We start from the raw sequence: 20,245 nt of genomic DNA on the forward strand, positions 1-20,245 counted from the left end.
AATCTCCTGTCGTCAAATTTGCATAACTGCCGACGAAAGCATCGGGCGGTGACCCGCAGACTTGTCTTAACAGACTAATCGAACGCTCTCCTTATATATAATAGGTGACTTTGCTTTGAATATGAATAACATTGCCTACACTGAGCGGCTTGTCTTATCTTATTGGCTGATAAAAGGCGACGAGCACGCTCAAGTGGAGAGAGATTCGATAGGGCCAAGCCAGTGCACAGAAAATCGTTAGCCGGATGAAGACAGCGGTGCCGGAATCTGCGATTTGTCCGTTTTCTTTTACTTAGCTTGCGGTGGCTGGTCGAAAATCACGGCGGCCTGCAAAGGAAGGTTAGGAATGCCGCTAAAACTGATCCTCAGCAAAGAAAAGTTGGCTGAGCGATGTCGTAAACGTCCCTAATGTGCTCGGAAACGTTACATGACCACGCAAAAAGTTTTATTGTACGCAAATAAGCCCATGCTCTCCAGCAGGTGCTAGTCGCCAGTGCCCGAGTGATCGGCCGCAGCCATCTTTTATTCCGTTCGGAACGGGGCATCCTCCGGCTATTCAGAGAAAATGTCAGCTTAGTTCGGCATGTTGATGCATATTTAATGCGCACACGTTAATTTGACGCTGTGAGTTTTCGCGGTTTGTGACGTCGCGTGACAGGTAACAGGAAAACTTTTGACCAGTAGCCGAGGGCTAATTGCGAATAGGCGTCGAATCCGAAATAACAACATTTCTTTTGCTCAGTGGAATCATGCATATTCAGAGTGTGCACGTCATTTCAGATGGGGAGCTACCACGGTTTTCGTGGCGTCTCGTGACGGACAGGTGAAGTGGGGGTGGCCCAATATGTTGTTGACCAATCGCGGAGGGCTGATTGCAGAATTGGAATAGGAAAGTTCGGAATAGCTTTACGTTATAGCACCCTTGTTCTTCAGCTTTTGTAGGCGCTAATTGTCTCGTGCGATGAGAGATGTACGCACGCTTGGAACGACGCAGCACGCTACATGGAACAGTTCCCGGAATTCCCTGATTGCCAGGCGTATCCCACTGCATTGGATTTGATAGCCGCTTTCTCGGATATCACCCATATCTTCAATCAGCAAACCTCGCCACTAGGTGTATCCTCATTTGATAACGAATTATTTATGTGCCTGCTCTTCAAGCTGCTCCTAGATTTCGGTGCTGTCGTGAGGACGGGATACTTACGGTCTCTTGGTGTTCAAGAAGAGTTGACTGTTGGGCTAGTTGGTCGTCCATATTTGAAGTAGTAACTTACCGCGATAAAAACACCGAAACAAGAAAGGCGGACAAGGACAAGCGCTACTCACAACTGTTTAATGGAAGGAAGGACAGTACATATATACCCTCTTGTCACGCATGCTCCTACCAAGCAGTAGAGAAACAGGCACATGCACATCATAGGCGGTTGTGCAAGAAGTTAAATTCGGCATCTAGTAATGTGACAGAAGGCTCACTAACACACCTATCTCTATTCTTGATAAAGAAGGGCTCAAGAGCGAGCCTAGAAGATGCGTTGCCACTCCTGCCCAGATTAGTAGTCGCAGAAAATCGAGTGTCACAAACACACGCGCTAACAGGAGCCACCAAATGTGCACCCTTATCCTCCCTTTTCTTTAGCTTTATCGCGGGTTACCTTAAACGGTCATCTACACAACGCTTCTGCGACTACTATTCTGGGCAGGAGCGGTAACGCCTGCACGCAGTGGCGAGCCTGCGTGGCCATCCTAAGGCGGTTCTTCCGAGATGCCCCTTTATTCACCACTTCCACCTCTACCGTGCCGTCAAACCTAACTGACCACATGGCTTTCGAAACATGATGCGTGGGAAGAGTGTGCTTGCATTCGCCCTCATGCCCTTGAGATCACGTGACCTCCAACACAAGTCGCGCGGGCAGCGTCTGAGATCGGCCATGCAAGCAGGTCTCGGTCCCTTGGGCCGCGTTCGCTCTTTCGTCCTCGGTACTATTCGGCGGCACACGCGCCAACGACGCAAATGGGCCTCGATAATTCTTATAATTTCGTTGCGTTTATCGTTTATTTTCTTTGGAACTAACCACAATTTCTTGTGACTGTGTAACCGTTTTCGTGGGCAGTTGTTGAAGGTAGTGCAACTGAACACTTGTAAAAATATCCAGAAACTCCCCTGAACTTGACTAACTATGGGTAAGCATATTCCCAAATTTCAGCTGGGCCACCCCCAAATGTCATGTTGGCGGACCCCCAAATCTTATCTTCGCCTGCTCCCAAATTACAAGTTTACCCAACGTCAAATTGAAGTTGGCCCAACCCCAAACTTAAGCTAGATTACAACATTACAAGCCCAGAATATGTATGTATGTATGTATGTATGTATGTATGTATGTATGTATGTATGTATGTATGTATGTATGTATGTATGTATGTATGTATGTATGTATGTATGTATGCATGTATGTATGTATGTATGTATGTATGCATGCATGCATGCATGCATGTATATTTGTATGTATGTATGTATGTATGTATGTGTGTATGTATGTATGTATGTATGTATGTATGTATGTATGTATGTATGTATGTATGCATGCATGCATGCATGCATGTATCTATGTATGTATGTATGTATGTATGTATGTATGTATGTATGTATGTATGTATGTATGTATGTACGTATGTATGTATGTAAGTATGTATGTATGTATGTATGTATATTCTAGGGCTTCGCATGTGGGAAGCAGCGCATCACTCTGATCTCCTCATGTTACAGGCCATGATCGTCTAACCATCTTAGTAGTCTACACGCAACTTGCGTCGTTTTTTCGGCCTCGTAAATGTGTACCGTCTCTTAATCTTTACATGCTCTACACTGCTGTAGCCATTTGAAGCACTCTTTTTCACTTCGAAAGGCGAGTCCGCCACTCGGCCTTAGGGCTCTTTAGGCGATCGGGCTTTTTCCGCTGTTCATACCAAGCTCGCCCAAGCCAAACTTGGGCGACCACATTTGACAGACTAGGCTCGATACACACTCAACAGACACTCTTGATGAGTGGCTTAATGATCCATAGGTCTCCATCCACTTTTTTCCTTAAGTTATGCCATACTCAGCGCCGGTATTGCACTTTCGAATCGCAGCTGCTTGCCGCCTACCATGCAGTGAAGCACTTCAAGTACTTCCTCAAAGGTTGATCATTTGTCACCCTCACCGACTGCACGCCTCTCGACTCAAACGCAGGTTCCTTCTCCGCCAACCACTTCCCCAAAGAGTTCCGTCATCTTGCCCTCCTCGCCGAATTTACGACTAACATACGTTATTCAAAAGGAGCCTGAGCCGCATTGGCATCAACGCCACGGCAGATCTTGCTGACCTCTCACTGTTCTCGCTTTCACCTCTCACTGTTCCGACCCCAAGCTTCCAGGCATCTCGTATTCTTCATTACTTCGCCTGGAGCAGGTTCCGTTCTCCGCCTATGGTGTAACGCTCTGGTGCGATGTTTTAGCTAGCCGTGTTGGCGTCTATGTTTCTGTCTTCTTCGCCGTGCTGTTTTAGAGCGTAAGCTGTTGTTGGCTTATTTCAATTGCCGTTGCGGTTGTCGATGGTGTCTGCCACCGTGGCGTCCGTCGAAACTATTGCCAGGAATGAGAAAAAGAAATACCCAGTTCCTGCCGCGATCGACCAAAGGCACGCTCTGCGGGTTTCAGTTACTCTGCCAGTGAGCCACGGCAGCACTACCTAGCTTGGAGTCGAAAAATGGCTTATAAATCCGTCCTAACACGCGAGAAGAAACGTGATTGACACGCGCGCCGTGTAGCGTAGAGAGGCGCTCACTTTGAATTGCAGTTACATTATTGCACCAAGTGGCACGCCATGTAGCAGTTGCCCATGGGGCGATACAAGGTATAGTTAGAGGAGACCTGAGGAAGAAAAAGAAGTTTATTTACATGTGTACACAATGCTAGAAAAATTATGCAGGGTGCCCCAGCTGACATTAGGCACCAGCTTAAAAAGATTCAAATGTTACGTTGCTGTACAGAAAAAAAGGTAACGTTGTTTGTCGTCGCTTGCAGATACTAAAACTAATTTTTCATTCCCCCAAATTGGATAATTTGTCTAAATAATTAATCAAAATCCCGAATAATATAACTTCGTGAAAATTGCGAATGAGAAAATTGTAGAGCGACATGAGAAACTGCCGATACAGCTTTCTGCGGCTGAATATGTGCTGCTTAAAAGTGTTTTTCCGAGCGTGAAAGAAGCCCGCGCATACACGCAAAGTGCCTCGAGCAGCCAGTCGCACGGAAATTTTGCGTGCATTTGCGGGCTTGTTTACGCTTGTAAGTTGCGGGCTTGTTTTACTCTCGTAAAACACTTCTATGCAGCACGTGTTCAGCAACAGAAAGTTGTATCGGTAGTTTTTCATTTCGCTCTACTATTTTCTCATTGGCACTTTTGATCTTATTATAATTTTTGAGAAGTTCGTCAATTAATTAAGACTAATTACCTAATTAGGCGCAATGAAAAAAATATAGTTTGAGTATCTCCACGCGACGATAAGCAACATTACCTTTCTTCTGTCCAACTAGGTCGCATTTGTATTTCTTTAAACTCTGGTTAATATTAGCTGGGACGCCCTGTATATTGCGCCCTGAATAAATCAAGCTGGCTAAGTGATTATGCCTACGCTGCACTGGAAAGAGGATGCCAGTCAATCTAAACGATCATCATTGTTACAATCCTATCCTGCCACTTGCCTTGCGGGGTGAGATGCGCGCCGCGTAGCCTCAAGACGTGCCCCCTTTGCATTGTTGCGTTGCAGTTGCATAATAATACACCTGGTGGCACACCATGTAGCAGCTGTATATGTACACTCTTAAAAAAAAACAGAGTCAAAAGAGGGTCACGACTACCTCGACTCTCTTTTTTCAGCCGCTGACTACCTTTTTTTCCAAGGGTAGTCACAAAACGAAGTCGGGAATGACGCATGAAATGGATGACTCCCATGCTGCTTGAAGGGAGTCAGTGAAAGGCACATATGATGTTATAGGTTGCAGTGAATGTGGATTCGTTGGTTCACTCAATCAAATAACTGATTGACTATACCAAAGGAAAGAGCACGATATGTAACTACCCGAGTCCAACTCTATAGCCGCAAAAAGTAAAATGCGTTTCATGCAGTGCTGTATTACAGCATAATCAGGATAGCAAGAAAGGCAAATTGTTTTTTAAATTTTTCAGTAAGAAATAATTGAAGCAGGGTGGTACAACACCTAACTCCAAAAGTAATAACACTGGTTGGTATATTTATGCAACGCACTGTACATTAATATGTATTTTGTACATAAAGATACCTTAAGGGGGGGGGGAGTGCATGAATATTGATTGCCCATGCACAGAATGGAAAGAAAGAGAAAAAATACAACACGAATATACACACAACGTCAACAGAACACAAACTGTGAAGTACACCCACTTAGATTTCATAACATAAAGCTAAGCAAATATTACAATTTTAATGAAACCACTAATTCACATCTGGGTACCACTTTCCCTGCCAGATAAAGATCGAGGAACTCTGGTAATACCTCATCTTCTGGCTGCGCCGCACAGACTACATTGCGTTTAGATAACTTACGTGCTTATCGATGTCTCCTGAATTCAACAAGTCCCATCTTGTCTAACAAGAACAGAACCTCATCCTGAGCCGCAAAAATACCTGCAATCTGTCCAAATTGTGGGTTGTCTGCCTTACCCGTCGTGGTTGCTCAGCGGCTATGGTATTGGGCTGCTGAGCACGAGGTCGCGGGATCGAATCCCGGCCACGGCTGCCGCATTTCGATGGCGGCGAAATGCGAAAACACCCGCGTACTTAGATTTAGGTGCACATTAAAGAACTCCAGGTGGTCGAAATTTCCAGAGTCCTCCACTACAAGGGCCTCATAATTGGAAAGTGGTTTTGGCACGTAAAACCCCATAAGTCAATTTCGTCTCCCTTGGTCATTAAAAGCACATCTCCCACATGGTATGCCACTTGAGGCATAGTGACTGACTTCGCCTGTCATATGTTACCTGCAGGCAGGCGCTCCTCAATGCACGTATGTAAAACAGATCTTCGCACAGGTTTCAGGCCTGACATGGTGTGGCGTTGGTTGAAGACAATCACACGGAATTCATAGCTTTGAGAAAGTTGGTGAAGCTCTGCAAGTGTTTTACATATGTTTTTGAAGGTTTTCATCTTTGATGCCTTGAACCTCATACGCCAGATTTGTTTGAGTGGTCCGAAAAGAGATCATGCGTGGGTAGTGCATAAGGTAATGTAATTTAGGGATTATGCGGGCTTCTGGGTAGCGGGTAACGAATGAACGGAGAAATTCTTGAATTTTCACCTCCATATAAACAAGAGACTCTGAGGGAAGCTCATCATACAAAAGCATGCCTACAACTTCCCTGAATAGGAGGTAAACCTCCCAGCCTTCGTTTCCCTCTATAATTTTAGAAGCGAAAATCTGAGGTAACAGTCCGAAAAGGCACCACTTCTGTGAAGCAGTGTCCTTTAGAGGGGTATTGCCTCGTACGAAGGCTTCTGTGGGGCGTGGTGGTCTGTCAACGCTTTAGATTTAGAATCTAAAAACGTTGTGGTCTGTTTGTACCATCATTGCGGCCACAATGGAATGTGCAAACTTTGTGCACTGTTCTGCAAACCCCTGTGCAAAAGACGTGCAAACGGCTGCTCTGTTCTTGCTCAAATTTTGTAGAGCGATCGCATTTTGGCGTCGACTTTACACTTGGCACAGTTAAGTGCCTTGCTTGTAAGAAAAAAAAACGCAAATTTGCCTGTGCCCTTGAGGCTGCAAACAGCTGCCGTAACGGCGCAAGCATAAACCAGTTTCGCCGCCTGCCGTCAGCTTTAAAAAGCAGCGTCTAACGGAGGACGGTCGCCTGTTCCAGGAGCAGGCAACACGCGGCAGCGCTCCCTGATATGCTGCTTTCTGCAGCTGACGACAGGCGGCGCTACAAGTTTATGCGTACACCGTCGCGGCAGCCATAGAGTTAGTAGAACAACTCTAGAGGAAAAGCTGGGCCGGAAAAGTGGGAACCTCTAGGGCGCCGCCCTGTTGCTACTGGCCAATGTGGCCAGCGCAATTACTATTGAAAGAGCTGAAAGCAAGTACAGGTCACCTTATGCTTTCTCATCTAAAAACGCATACCTGATGGCTTTATGAAGGTGGTACGTTAATATTAAGTTTACAGAAAGCAATCGCTAAGTCCGTGACTTATGTAAATCACGATGTACGCATTCATGCAATAAAAGATGACGCGAATTTCGGTTTCGAATCTGTTTTTTGGATGCGTAGTAGTTTCGCACAGCTTAGGTTTGACATGCGATCGCGCGTCGACAGCGGACGCTATGGCACACTCGTGCCTTATGTGCCAACGAAGCCCCCAAGTGCTCTGGCATATACCGTCACATGTAAGTAAACGAATGTATCTCCTTGTTGAGACTATCACGCGAGTATGCAGCTCTTGTGGTGAATCACAATCGTTTGAGAAGCGTCACAGTAGAGCATTTTTCTGCATGCGGAGCGGTGTTTTTATTTGCAGGTTTCCCTTCAGTAGGAAATTGCTGGACAGGCGGACCAGCGCACCGGAATTGTACTGGTGAAGCCGCAAGCAACTCAAAGAATCTGTTTAATTGTTGCACTTTGAACAATCATGCTTCTACAAAGGCCACAGCAGACAAACAGTCTGATGCCGAGTATTTCTCTGCCACGAAGTAATCAAGAGGCGAGTGCCTAATGCGGACGAAATCGAGTGCATCGAGACTTAGAACGGCAGAAAGCTCAGCTACTTGGTAAGGATTCATTATGCAAAACAGAGGTGAGGCGTGCAGACAAGACACAAGAGTAGAGAAGTGGGCGGCGCTCGTGTTGTTTGCTTGTAAATACTCTACTCTTTGTGTCCTGTCTGCACGCCTCACCTTCGTTTTGCATAACGAGTGCATCAACCCACATATTAATAGCGTAGGCGTTTTATTAACTGTGCAATATTTTCAACACTTCCTTGCATGCCATTTCATGTGGAATATCTTTTGTGGTCACAAATTTGTGCAGCGAATCTATTTGCATGATTGACTCCGGGCCTGCGGGAACGTTCACTTGCACTTGATGCTGAGTCTTTTACATGTATCCATAAACTGAAGATATGCACATCGGATCCCTGCGAGCATTTTCAAAATTCAATTATTTTAGACAACAGGCACATATGCAATACTGACATAATCCCGAGTACCACTAAGCAGCTGGGACACATTTTTGTTGACCATACTCGCAGGTAAAATAAGTAGATCATGTGGACAGCTCCAGCTCATTCTCCTTAAATCAGTGTGTACAAGGGGTATGCAAAGATAATTTTTTTCTCGCGCACCGATTATTTCGCTGTATAAGCAAGAGAACCCACCACGTTAGTGTAACGTATCTTGCACATCACACTAATATGTGCTTTAATTTACCAAGTGAGATGAGTTACTTTTATGGCTCATTCAGTCATATCACACTGCAAGCTGCATTCATCAATCTTCAATTGGATTTTGCAAATGTTTAATGAAACATGTTTCCCTTTTATGCAGATATGCAATGGCAAGCCCTTGCGTGTGTTCCAAAGGTAAAATTTAAGCTCTAAATTAAAAAAGACATTTTTAGTCAGAAACAAGCAAAAATGGTGAATGCAGAGTATCGAAGCCCAAGGTACAGAAATTATTAGAAGTGTCGAATGGTTTTAAGGAAAGAGTCGTATTTGCAAATGCAACTCTTTAGTGGAGGTCAAGCAAGTCAATATAGGTAGAATAATCTGCAAGATTATGCGAGTGAGGGGATGTCAAACAATGGGTCAGGAAATGCGTTGTTTTTCTGCAAAACAAAAGCTATGATTGTCATTACATAAGTCATTTTAGCATCATGAGACTGGTGCTTGATAAATTCAGAAATAAACCAAAAAACAAGACAAGCAAAAATAAAAAAGAACAATTTAATGATGCTCTCTCCACACTGGGATAAATAAAAATAAACACATCACATCTAATGTGGACATATCAGACGCCTTGTGAAACACGAAAGGAAAAATTCAGTTTCGAGCTATGGAACTTGCCGCATAGATGTGGGGGGCCTTGCACTAATAGTGATAGTTACCACTGCATTTAGAAATTGAAAGCATTTGTGCAGACAAGGATGATTCTTTATATTTTTGGCTACCACTTCAAATGCCTCCACCAAGTGTTACAATGCTGCATGCAGCCATACTAAGGATCTCGCAGCAACACCTGCAGGTAAAAAGCAGAAGCAGTCAAAGTCCTGGTGTGTACTGGACACTATGTTTGAAAATTTTTGGGCAAGAAGAATGCAAGAAGCAGACATAACTGCATTGATTTCAGTAATTTCCCATTTGAATGGCCTTTTCTTTTTGTTTAGACAATGCCTACGCCTAGCCACAGCAGCTCCCTCATACAGACTCCGCAAGCCAAGAGGCCGTGGAGGCAAATGCAGGTAAGAGGCAAGAAGCAATAGCACTGGTGTCGACATTCATCTAATTTCTTTCTTTTTCTTTCGTTTAGGCAGCCAGCACACCTCGAACAGCCACTTTGACTGTGGGTGTGTCACCCTAATCGTAAAGGAAACATTTGAGGGAAAGCGGCAGGCAATGTGAACAGCCACTTCTCCATGTAAACGATACTCTTTCTCTCGGATGACTCCTACGCCTCGCCACGCCAGCACACTTGTGCACAAAGATGCCGCGGAGGCACGTGCAGGTCAGAGGCAAGAAGCAGTGGCACTGGTGTCGACATTTACCCAATTTCTTTTTCTTACACTGAGACAGCCAGCACACCTCGAACAGCCACCTTGACTGCGGGTGTGTCAGTAGATTCCTGTTGTACATATGCTCATAATAAACTTCAGTAAACTTGAACTTGATAATAAACTTGAAGGCAAATGGGACATTGATGCATTGTATTTTTGAACATTTATTGTACACATACAATATATGCTACACTTTGCAGTGCTACAGAGCGTATTTTGAAGCTTCCCCCTATATTTTGCACCTTTAATTACGTATGTGTTGTGTGGCCCTCAATGCAGTTCATGTTGTAGCAGCTGCTTTGTCTGTGTATCGCACATTGGCTTAAGCTTGTGATATCCACATACTTCTCTCACATATACAAAATAAAGTTCTATGTAGTCCTCAGTGTTACAACAAAAAATGAAAGTAAACAATCCGATCGTGGAATTGTGTTTAATACAGTGATTCCTATGACGGTTACTGACAAGTTGACAGCTTGAACTGGTCAATTGGTCCATGGCCTCCTCTATTTTTCAAAAATAAAGGAGGCTATGGATCTGTCATGGCAAGGAATTGTATGTATACATAAAAAGAGGGGGGTATGTGTGTGGGTGTTTGTAGTAGGGGGTATAGGATTAGGGCGGTACGAAAAAATGTACCAACACCGTCCTCTAGACCCATTGCGTTAAGGTACCGTAACAAAGCGTATTATGCATAAAGTTCACACAACCAACTCTGATATTACTGCACACGCCAGGCGACACGAGCTACATTTGTCATGACGCATTCGCGACTGCACCAGATGCCCTCCATATTATTCTCTTTAATCGTGCACACTGCACCGAGGCAAAAGAAAGATCATGGGCGCAGGTGCCTTTAAGGTATCTCGACCTTGCGAGGCTCTGCTGCGCGTGCCAGGGTAGCTGTCTGTGCGAACACTCCCTGGCACACACACCTGCCTCGGCGACCCCAACCTACGTACCGTTCTGCTTCGAGCTTTGATCCCCCCACTGTCACTTCGGTGCCCTGGAGTTCTTGCGCCGCCTGCTTCATTATAATCTCAGGTGCTCTCCTGAGACTTCCGTTTGTCGGTTACATGTGCCCTACAGCTGGATCAGTACTCATAATAAAAAAAAAAAACGATCTATCGTCGCGGCGATAGATCGCGAAAGCGGCTTTTGCAACGTACCGCGCCCGTGCGAAGAGAATTACGGAACGCCAACGAGGAATCTGACCACAGCTTCGAGCTCGTAACCTCGTCGAGTAACACTCCTGCAACAGGCGTGACCGCTGAAAACCGCATACCGCCGGAAACTTCAACAGGATCATCCCTCGGTTGCATAACTGCCACCTGTACGGCCAACATGGACCACACCCGCACCGTCCCGCAAGATAGAATAAAGAACCAACTTGTAAAGCCCAAACACACGGCTGCACGCACACATCACGACAGTACAAGCGAAACGCCATGCTACTACGCTGCTACTGTTGCCGGATTAAAACTGACTACTGTCACCAAGTCTAGCAAGCGTCTCAGGAGCTGGCAACCTCGGCGCGTAGCAACATGGCGGCGCTCTTGCGGTTCCCGATTTCAATGCATGGGCCCTATGGGTAGCTTGTCCTCTAGAGTCAGTATAGTAACTCTATGGCGGCAGCAGCTCGCATTTTCATGAGCGCCGGTAAGTTTGCATTAAATAAAGATCAGGCAATTAACTGTGCTAAGTGTTATACTAAACGAAGTAGGCACCAAAATGTGGTGATTCTGCCAAATTTGAGCAAGGATAGTGCAGCGGTGAGCGAAAACTGTTTTGCGAACGCGCGCAGCGAAATATTCAGGATCCAGCACATGACTTACGGCTTTCGTATTTACTTCGACTTTGGATTCGCAACTATGAGAAGCACGGCTATGGCTCTGACGGCACCTTGCTATCTACGGCGGTGAACGAGTATCTAAACGCGAGTGGCATTCCTCTCTTGCTTGCGTTGTGCCTGTGAAATCTGACAGCGGTGGCAGCATGTCGTCCGATTCGCCTTCAACTGAACTCTCGCCGACTGATGCGGAAGGAGCGGTTTGCCTCTTGTTTGCGTTGCGCCTGTGAAATCCGACAGCGGTGGCAGTATGGCGTCCGATCCGCCTTCAACTGAACGCTCGCCAACTGGTGCGGAAGGAGCGGTTTGCCTCTTGCTTGCGTTGCGCCTGTGAAATCTGACAACGGTGGCAGTATGTCGTCCGATCCGGCTTCAACTGAACGCTCGCCGACTGGTGCGGAAGAAGCGGCTTGCCTCGTTTCGCAGGAGCCATCAAAGAAAATCGTGAAGCTCACAGGCGCCCGGAAACTCGCCGACCTCCACGAAAGCCTGCGGACGGGAGGGTTCGTGTACCTGATGACAGGCAACGATCTTCTAATACAGGTGAGCGTAAATGTACTGCGCGTTATGGAGCGCAAAGAGGATTTGGTCATTGTTTGGTTCATTTTATGTTATTTTGTATACAATGTTTTTTGCAATGTTGTTTGCCTTCCTTCCTTATTTTGTGATTTGCCTCTGTATTTACTTTGCCCCTCCCCTCTGCAATGTACAACCGTACCTTGAGGGTATGATAAATAAATAAATAAATAAATATGGGCAAAGTAGCAACAGTATGCGTAGCGGAAATGTCGAGCACGATTAATAACTTCGGTTGCCGCGCTTTGAACTGACAGATCGAGTCTTAGGAAATTGCTCTGTGTCACTTCACTGTGCTGCCAACTACTAATATTTTTGTTTCGTGGCAGCCAATGCACTTGACCTTAAATTGAGAAGTGTAGCGCATACTTGCCCGTACGAACACAACGTTGCTCAACTATAATTGTTGCCGTGTCGAGGAGCCGCAAGGAAACTAGCCTTTTCAGGACTTCCATCTTCTGAAAACTTCTGCAGTTGGTTTACTACTGATATTGGGGTAAGGTGTGCAATCGCTTCCCTATCTGGTAGGAGAGGGAGTAGTAACAGCTTCAGTCAATGTAATGGTGCTTTAGTTAGCATGACTGGTCGCAGTATGCCATATTCTGCAAATTTCTTCAGCGTTTAACTAATAAAACAGGCAAGGCGACGAAAACGGACTTGTTGTTTGCCTGTTCAATCTTTGTCGTCATTTGTGCGCTGCAACATTCACACAGCAATGAAGTTAAATTGAACCAACTGAGGAAAAAAAAACGCTGGCATTTTCAGCAATAGGACTATGAAAACCTTGGGCAATCAGCAATATGGTTCTATCTTTGTGAAATCATCTCTTCTTATGCACTGGTGGTTGCTGACATTGCAGAAATAAGCTTAGCCTTGTTAGCTTAATGCGTCCTGTACTTAGCTCCCCTATGGGCAGCAGGATTAGTGCTGTGCTGTGCTGTGATGGCTCTAAATAACAAACCTGTTTGGGACAGTACAGCAACCATAAAAAAAGGCTGTTTAATTAATCAGTGCCTGTTCAGTGCCCACAGCTTCACTTCTAATGTGCAAAACTATTGATAAACCATCTGGGTGTGCTTTCAGATCTTCCAACGACCGGTTCCAGTGCTACGTCGACATGGGTGAAAGCACGACAATGTGTGATGGAGCATTGATTAACTTGGTTGTCTCTCCAAGCCACGCCGAAGCATCATAGGCACCAAAAAAGCCGTATGCACCCGATCTTATTTAATCTGTACTCATGCATTAACTCTGTATCACATTAAAACCTGTCGTATGCTGGAAAGCTATACTATCGCTATTAGCAGTACTTTAAAGAGCCCCTCACCAGGCCACATAGCTAATTTAATTATACGCTGGAAGTTGTTAGGTGCCCTCTTGGGAGCATTCTACTGCAAAAATTTTCAAATTGGCTCATTAATAGCTGAGATAGAAATATTGCAGTTCCGCAAACCCATGATTTAAAGGGACACTAAAGGTTACTATTAAGTCAACGTGGACTGTTGAAATACCATCCCAGAAACCTCGAAACGCTTGTTTCGTGCCAAGGAGAGACTTATTTTAAGAGAAAATGCGTTCTGAAGCGTCCGCGTACCTCTAGCGCAGTTCAAATCGCCCGCCCTCCGATCGAGGAGAACTGACATCATGGTCTCATAGTGACGTTGCGCCATCGGTGAGTAGAACGGCGTCCGCAGACGGCGCTACGGCTTTTCTGCGCAAAACGCGAACGCGCGGCCAGAAACAGAGCCAAGACAGAGCCGACAGCAGAGCGAAAGCGGGAGTATGGTGGCTAGCGGAAGGAGAAACGAATTACGTCCCACGTTACGTCCCACGGCACACGGAGAGTCCGTTTTCGTTAAACTATAGGCTGCAGCGAGCTCGCAGCGTGGTCGGCGTGGTCTATGAGAAGCGACGAGCCTTTTCGCACTCGCAACAGGGCATAAAAATGTGCGAATCGACGCAAAACTCGGCCTAGAAACGTGCTTCGCCACAGCCAGGGCTCAATACGACCCAAGCTGGCACGACCCAGATGTCGTTTCCCGCACCGCCACCAGGCGCCGCTACTATACCTCACACTCCAGCGCAAGACGCCCATAAGCTGGTACTTCATTCTATGACGCTAACTTCGACGCTCGTCGCAATGGACCCTGACACCGACAGATTGGCTCGCGATGGTGGGCTCAACTTCAGCGATTTGAGCACCGACGAGCGCGACCTGCTTCTGAGGGCTCGCACTGCCGGCGTCGTTGCGTACTACGACGGCGGCCTCGACACCGGCTCTCCGGAGCGGGAAAGCAACGAGGGCTTCCCACGACATCACATGGACGTGGCATTCTCGCTGCTTGTTCCAAATGAAAGTTTCGCGAGCAGAACCCTCACAGCACGACGCGATAACGAAACTACTGAAACTCCAAAGCGTGCGCGGCGCAGAGTCGAGCGAAAACGAAACCTTTCGAACACCCATATTACTGAAGGGTAACGTCAAAATGTTATTTTTTCCTAGAATCGAATAGACGTAGACAAGTAGCATTTTTTCCGGCTTATAATCGAATGAAATGATATTTTTAATACGAGTAGTTGAGTATTAGTAACACAAATTATGAGGAGACCTTTCGTCATCGGGCTAGTACCGGAATGTCGCTGGGGGGTCTCAAATCGTGTCATGCATTTACCTCAATTTCTCGGTTACTAAAGCTCTGTTCGCGATTATATTGACGCCTTAGACGTTCTAGAACATTGCTCTACCACTTTAACTTGAGTTTCTGGTAACCTTTAGTGTCCCTTTAAGGAGGCGAGCATTACAGCCAAAAATGCTTGGATGCCCCTTGCCAAGCCACTAGTGGAGAAAAGGCTGCATGTTGTTCCATACATGCATGAAGTGGCCCACGATTTAAAGAAAGTGGCCAGCAGGTACAAAGTACCTATTATTTTCTTGGCTCCATGGAAGCTTACTGGCCTGTGCCCACGCATCTCAGACCCACAGAAGCTGACCCTTTGTGGTAAAAATCATACAAGGCCATATGTGACTTGCGCGGTCGGTATGGTGTACGAAATTCCACTTAATTGCGGCAAGGTGCATATCAGCCAGACAGGCTGTTGCACCAACGATTTGGCAAGGGAACATGAGCTGTCTGCCAGGAATAAGATTAATGCACATTCGCCTATGCACTGCAATTACTGCACGTGTGAGCCATATCTTTTCCACATCCGCATTCTTGGTAAACGCAAAGATTGTCTGCATGGGAATTAATGGAGGCCTGTTTCATCAACATGAAATGTGCGTCAATGTCAGTGATGGCCACCTTCACCATGGCACATGGCCACCTTCACCTATAAATATGAACCTGTTTGCTTTCAGTAAAGTAGTAGCAAGGGACACTCATTCCTGTCCTAAAGCTTTTTTCTGCCCCTGGTTGTATCTTAACTTTGGGGAATAAGCTCATGGGAATTTAGTAAACAAATAAATGCATGCCATAGGGGCAATTCCACAATGTAAAAATAAAACTTTCTTTTCCCCCTAATATTTTTATGTATCTATATAGTCCTAGTTCCACTTTTATAGCGTACCACTGTCCTTGTTAAATATTGGAATGCTCTGCTACTAATAGATATGACAAATGAGGTGTATTTACGAAAACATAAAAACAAAAAGCTGCAAAATATTTTTTTTAATTTTGTGCAGTCTAGACAGCCCAAATATAACTGATGATATATGAAGAGCTTAAGAAGCACAATCATGTTTGCGACTCCTCAATCCTTCCGTATCATCCTTCAAAGTCTTTTCCGACCTGGACATTTGTATCTATCTCAGTAGCTCAGATTTATGTAATGCTGAGGGAAAATTTGACTTCCTGTTTGAAATAATAGCCATGTTTCACCAAAAAAGCTTATAAGCAAAGGCACCAAGAAGTTATCAGGAAAAATGTTTTCATTGAAATATTAATTCATTAGCCACCAGAAATGTGATAGGGAGTTAATGTTTGGATAAACACAAGCGGTCTAGTTTGTGTATTTGAGAACTAGAATGTTCTAGTATATTTTTGTTCTATCAAATCATCCTTGGCCTTCATATGACCTGCTTTTGTTCTCTGTTTCTGGTCTTAAGACAATGCTAGTCTGGTCTTGGCACTTTATGGCCCAGTATTTGTCCTTCACAAAGCAATACCTGTGTAGACGATTTAGCTAGCAATAAGTTTTCCTCAGAAGGAATGTTTGCAGGTGCGTCACTATGGTTGCTTATTTCACCTTGGTGGGGGAGCTTCTTGCTCATGGTACCAATGTCTGTGAAGGGACCAATAATGCACCTTCCTTGTGCATGGTACAAATGCGAAAAGGGGGAGAGGGATCATGGTGTGTTAGTAAGGAGGTATCTGTATAGGGGGTGATAAAATTCCTCTTTAAATTTCGTTTCAACAGCCCATTCATGCTGTAACGAGTCAGTTGTCTCAGTCAGTGATTTTTGCTGTTCATACATCATTATCCTTGAAAAGCAATGGGCTCCATTTGCTATGGCAAATGTGCCCATATTTATCAAGAGCCCTTCCTGTATTCTTAGCTCGTCACTAACTATATAGTAGGTAAATTTGAGCATGTGGAGTGATAGTCTGTGATACCACATCTTATGTTTTTCTAGCACTGGATTTTGTTGTTGATTTCAATGAATACTTCTCTTTTTAAGGCTGTGTGGTAGTGCAGTTCGACATGCGGAGAATGCAGTCAAAGGAGAGTACAAGGAATGGAAAGAGTACAAAGGAGTACAAGGAAGTCAACGTAGACACTGCCTCCGATGCCCATTGACCTTGCTGCACACCTCTGAAATATTACAGCAGGAGGCATGCCTGACAATCTTCAAAAGAAAATTGAATGGATTGCCTACAATTCGTCATCTCAGACAATGTAAGTCACAAGAATTACCTGGATGCATTGGTCAGCAAAATAATCAGAACTCACACTCACCAAAACTCTATTCAGCCGGGTTCATTCGGGCTAAGACCTACAGAAATTCAACTCAGTCGGACTCACTGAGACTCACTTTCGAGATCAGTCTGAGTGAGTCGACTCATGCATCAGTTTGCCAACCTATGGCAGATGTAAATAAAGTTGGGATGGAATGTACTTAATGAGAATTCATTCCACAGTAATGTCTCAATTATGTTCAGTCGTGCATTTTTCCCAACCTTGTATTGCAATATGAATGGTAAGCACAATGTTAATTAGCGTATTACGCTCCATTCTCATGCGGTTATGTCACTAAGGCAAGTGGAAGGTGTCTATAATCAAAAGAAGTTTTTGTTGTCTAATTCATGATTATAACTTAGGTGCTGCGTAGTTCCCCTTGAAAACGCTCGATAACCGAGGGGAAAAAAATTTTCCTAAAGCTTTGCATTGGGGCAGTGAACAATGTCCAAATTGTGCAGTGCCTTTTTAAGTGTTTAGCAGTGTATATGGCATTGTAGGTTTGAAATTTTTTTATCACTGATACATCGTTGACTAGTTCTGAATTACAGTTCACTCATAACCTCGAAATTTAAATATTCAATGGCAATGTCGAAATTGCAGCCCTGAGCCCATTTTCTTTATTCTGGCGAACAACATGAACCCTGACACTAGCAGCGCTACATTTTATGCGGGTATACAAATACCAACTGAATTGGATGGAAAGACAGTTGTGGCTAGATGAATTCGTACAGTGCTGCATGCGTCATGTCAAATTTGCGAGTTCGGTTACCACCAGCAGCATTTCTTCTACTTCCATTCCTTTTCCTTCACAAAAAACAGTCATGAAAGCTACAGGAAGGTTAACACTCAGTCATAATTTATGTCATGCTTCAATGGAGCAATATCCTCCGTGGTTTCCTTGCCATGAGTCTTGGGTTAATGAGTGGGCGAGGGCGCTAGAATGGTGCGTTGAATAAAGCTTCTTTAGCTGCTGGTTACAGTTCTTATAGGTAGTGTACACCACAAATGTAAACGGTACATAGACAGAAGTGCCGACTGTCAACAGAGAGGTTATTATTCAATGTGCCGAATTTACACAAGCAAGTGAAAGAGCTATCTGAAAAACATTAACTTCTGAAGATAGAACAAGAAAAGCAGACGAGTGGCCAAAAAATGAACTATGCTGGAAATCGAGATACAAAAAAAATATGATTGCATCACAAATACAGGCCGTTCACGTGACTTCCAGCATAACTTTAGCTCTTTTTCTGATAGGGCAGTCAGAAAGGCATCTGCAAGGTCAAGCGCAAGATTTGGCATGTTGAATCCACATAAAATGTGTACGAAATGTCTCTTTCATGCGGCGCTTGTCATATGGGGCAGTCTTCCAGATGCCTTCATGAGAGGTTGTGCGAACATGCATATAATGTGTGCAATGGCAGAGAAAGTTTTTTTGGCACATCATACTAGCATGCGTGGCTGCACTCCTTGGTTTGAAAGAATGTCAGTTATTCACAAGCACAGGGATGGTCTTACCCATATCATACTTGAAGTAGCACAATTGGCATGGGAGCCGAGTGCATGCATCAACAAGCCATCCATTGCCTTATCTGAAAGAGAGCTCAAGTTTCTGGGAAGTCAAACCTACGGCCAGCATTTTTTACGCAACTCTACATGTCTTCGTGTGCCTCTTGATGGTCTGCTTTGTTCTTTTTAGTAGTTATTTTTCAGATAGCTGTATCACTATTGTGTGTATTCAGCAATAAAACCTCCATTGGTAGTCAGTGCTTGTGTCTATGTCCTCGTTTAACCTTTGCACTGTACACTCACGATAATGGATCAACAACTAGCTTAATAAGCTGCCCTTGTAAATTCTTATAGGAGATGCTCCTTCAAGTTTGTATTCATGGCTAATTTTCCCTTGTGTGCATGTTTCAGTAATAAGCTAATTTGAAATATTAATTAAAACCTTTTATAACATCTTGTTTGGTGAAAGTATTTTAAGAGTTTGTGAACTCTGGTCATAATTATCCGTTTATCTTGGCTATTGCAGGACAAAAGGATTAAATGTTACCCCTGTCCTGTGTCAAATCCATCTGATCAATTCTCTAACCTCGGTCTTGTCACGTACCTAATGCTTTCATGGTGCAGTTTACTTAAATTCTCCCATCTGATGACTCACAGTTCAACTGTTTGATATTATTTCATGGAAATGTTGCATATTGTTTTTTGTGTATTGTTTGATGTCGAAGGTTGATGCATGCTTTTTTAAACATCAGGTACCCAAATAAATTGTGCAATGTTGCTGCAAGGAGCCTCGTAAACAAGTACCCAGCTCTGAGGGACACATTGCACCTTGGCCATGTAATAGCATTTTCTTATAACTTTTTATTATTTCTTTTGCACTTTTAGATGTTAAGCGTATCCTGGCCAAGGCAGCCGCATTTCAATGGGGGCATAATGCAAAAACACCCGTGTACTTAGATTTAGGTGTACGTTAAAGAACTCCAGGTGATCCGAATTTCCGGAGTGCCCCACTACGTCATGCCCCTTAATCAGATCGTGGTTTTGGCGCATAAAACCCCATAATTTTTTTTTACATGAAGCATGCTGCCAAAGCCTTTCTTACTACTTTGTAAAGTTTATGGCCATCCTTGCTTGCAGCTGTTCAGGTCTGTGTGCTTGTGATTGAGTAGAGATGTGGTGGTTTTAAAGCTTTGCAGCTTAACTGAATATGAAGATATCAACAGCACCTCTGCATCTGGCATGCATATGGCCACCTCTTGTAAAATTAATTGCATGCTCAGCTAAATATGTATTTGGCTAAATAATACATTTTTGTACCTGTAGCCGTTTTCATGCATTAAAGTTTTGACCAACACCAATACTGAAAGTAATTCTCAGATATTGTGTTGGAAGGTGTGCTAAAATAGCTCACTTGGTACATTTTGGAACATGAAGGAAACAGTGCAAAAAGCAAGCTAAGGTTAGGGCAACTCCATGTTTAACTGTGCTGTGTTTGCAGTTTCTTTAAAAACC

At 44.4% G+C, this 20,245-nt stretch overlaps 1 long non-coding RNA gene across 1 annotated transcript; it reads left to right on the top strand.

Moving 5' to 3' along the window:
- The first annotated feature begins 7,358 nt into the window (after window positions 1–7,358).
- LOC142576563 (uncharacterized) lies at window positions 7,359–10,275 on the top strand. Its single transcript, XR_012826872.1, has 3 exons — window positions 7,359–7,844; window positions 8,619–9,531; window positions 9,600–10,275. It is a non-coding gene; the product is annotated as an uncharacterized LOC142576563 (long non-coding RNA).
- Window positions 10,276–20,245: the final 9,970 nt, after the last annotated feature.

The sequence above is a fragment of the Dermacentor variabilis genome, chromosome 3, assembly GCF_050947875.1.
Source record: "Dermacentor variabilis isolate Ectoservices chromosome 3, ASM5094787v1, whole genome shotgun sequence".
Taxonomy (NCBI): Eukaryota; Metazoa; Arthropoda; class Arachnida; order Ixodida; family Ixodidae; genus Dermacentor; species Dermacentor variabilis.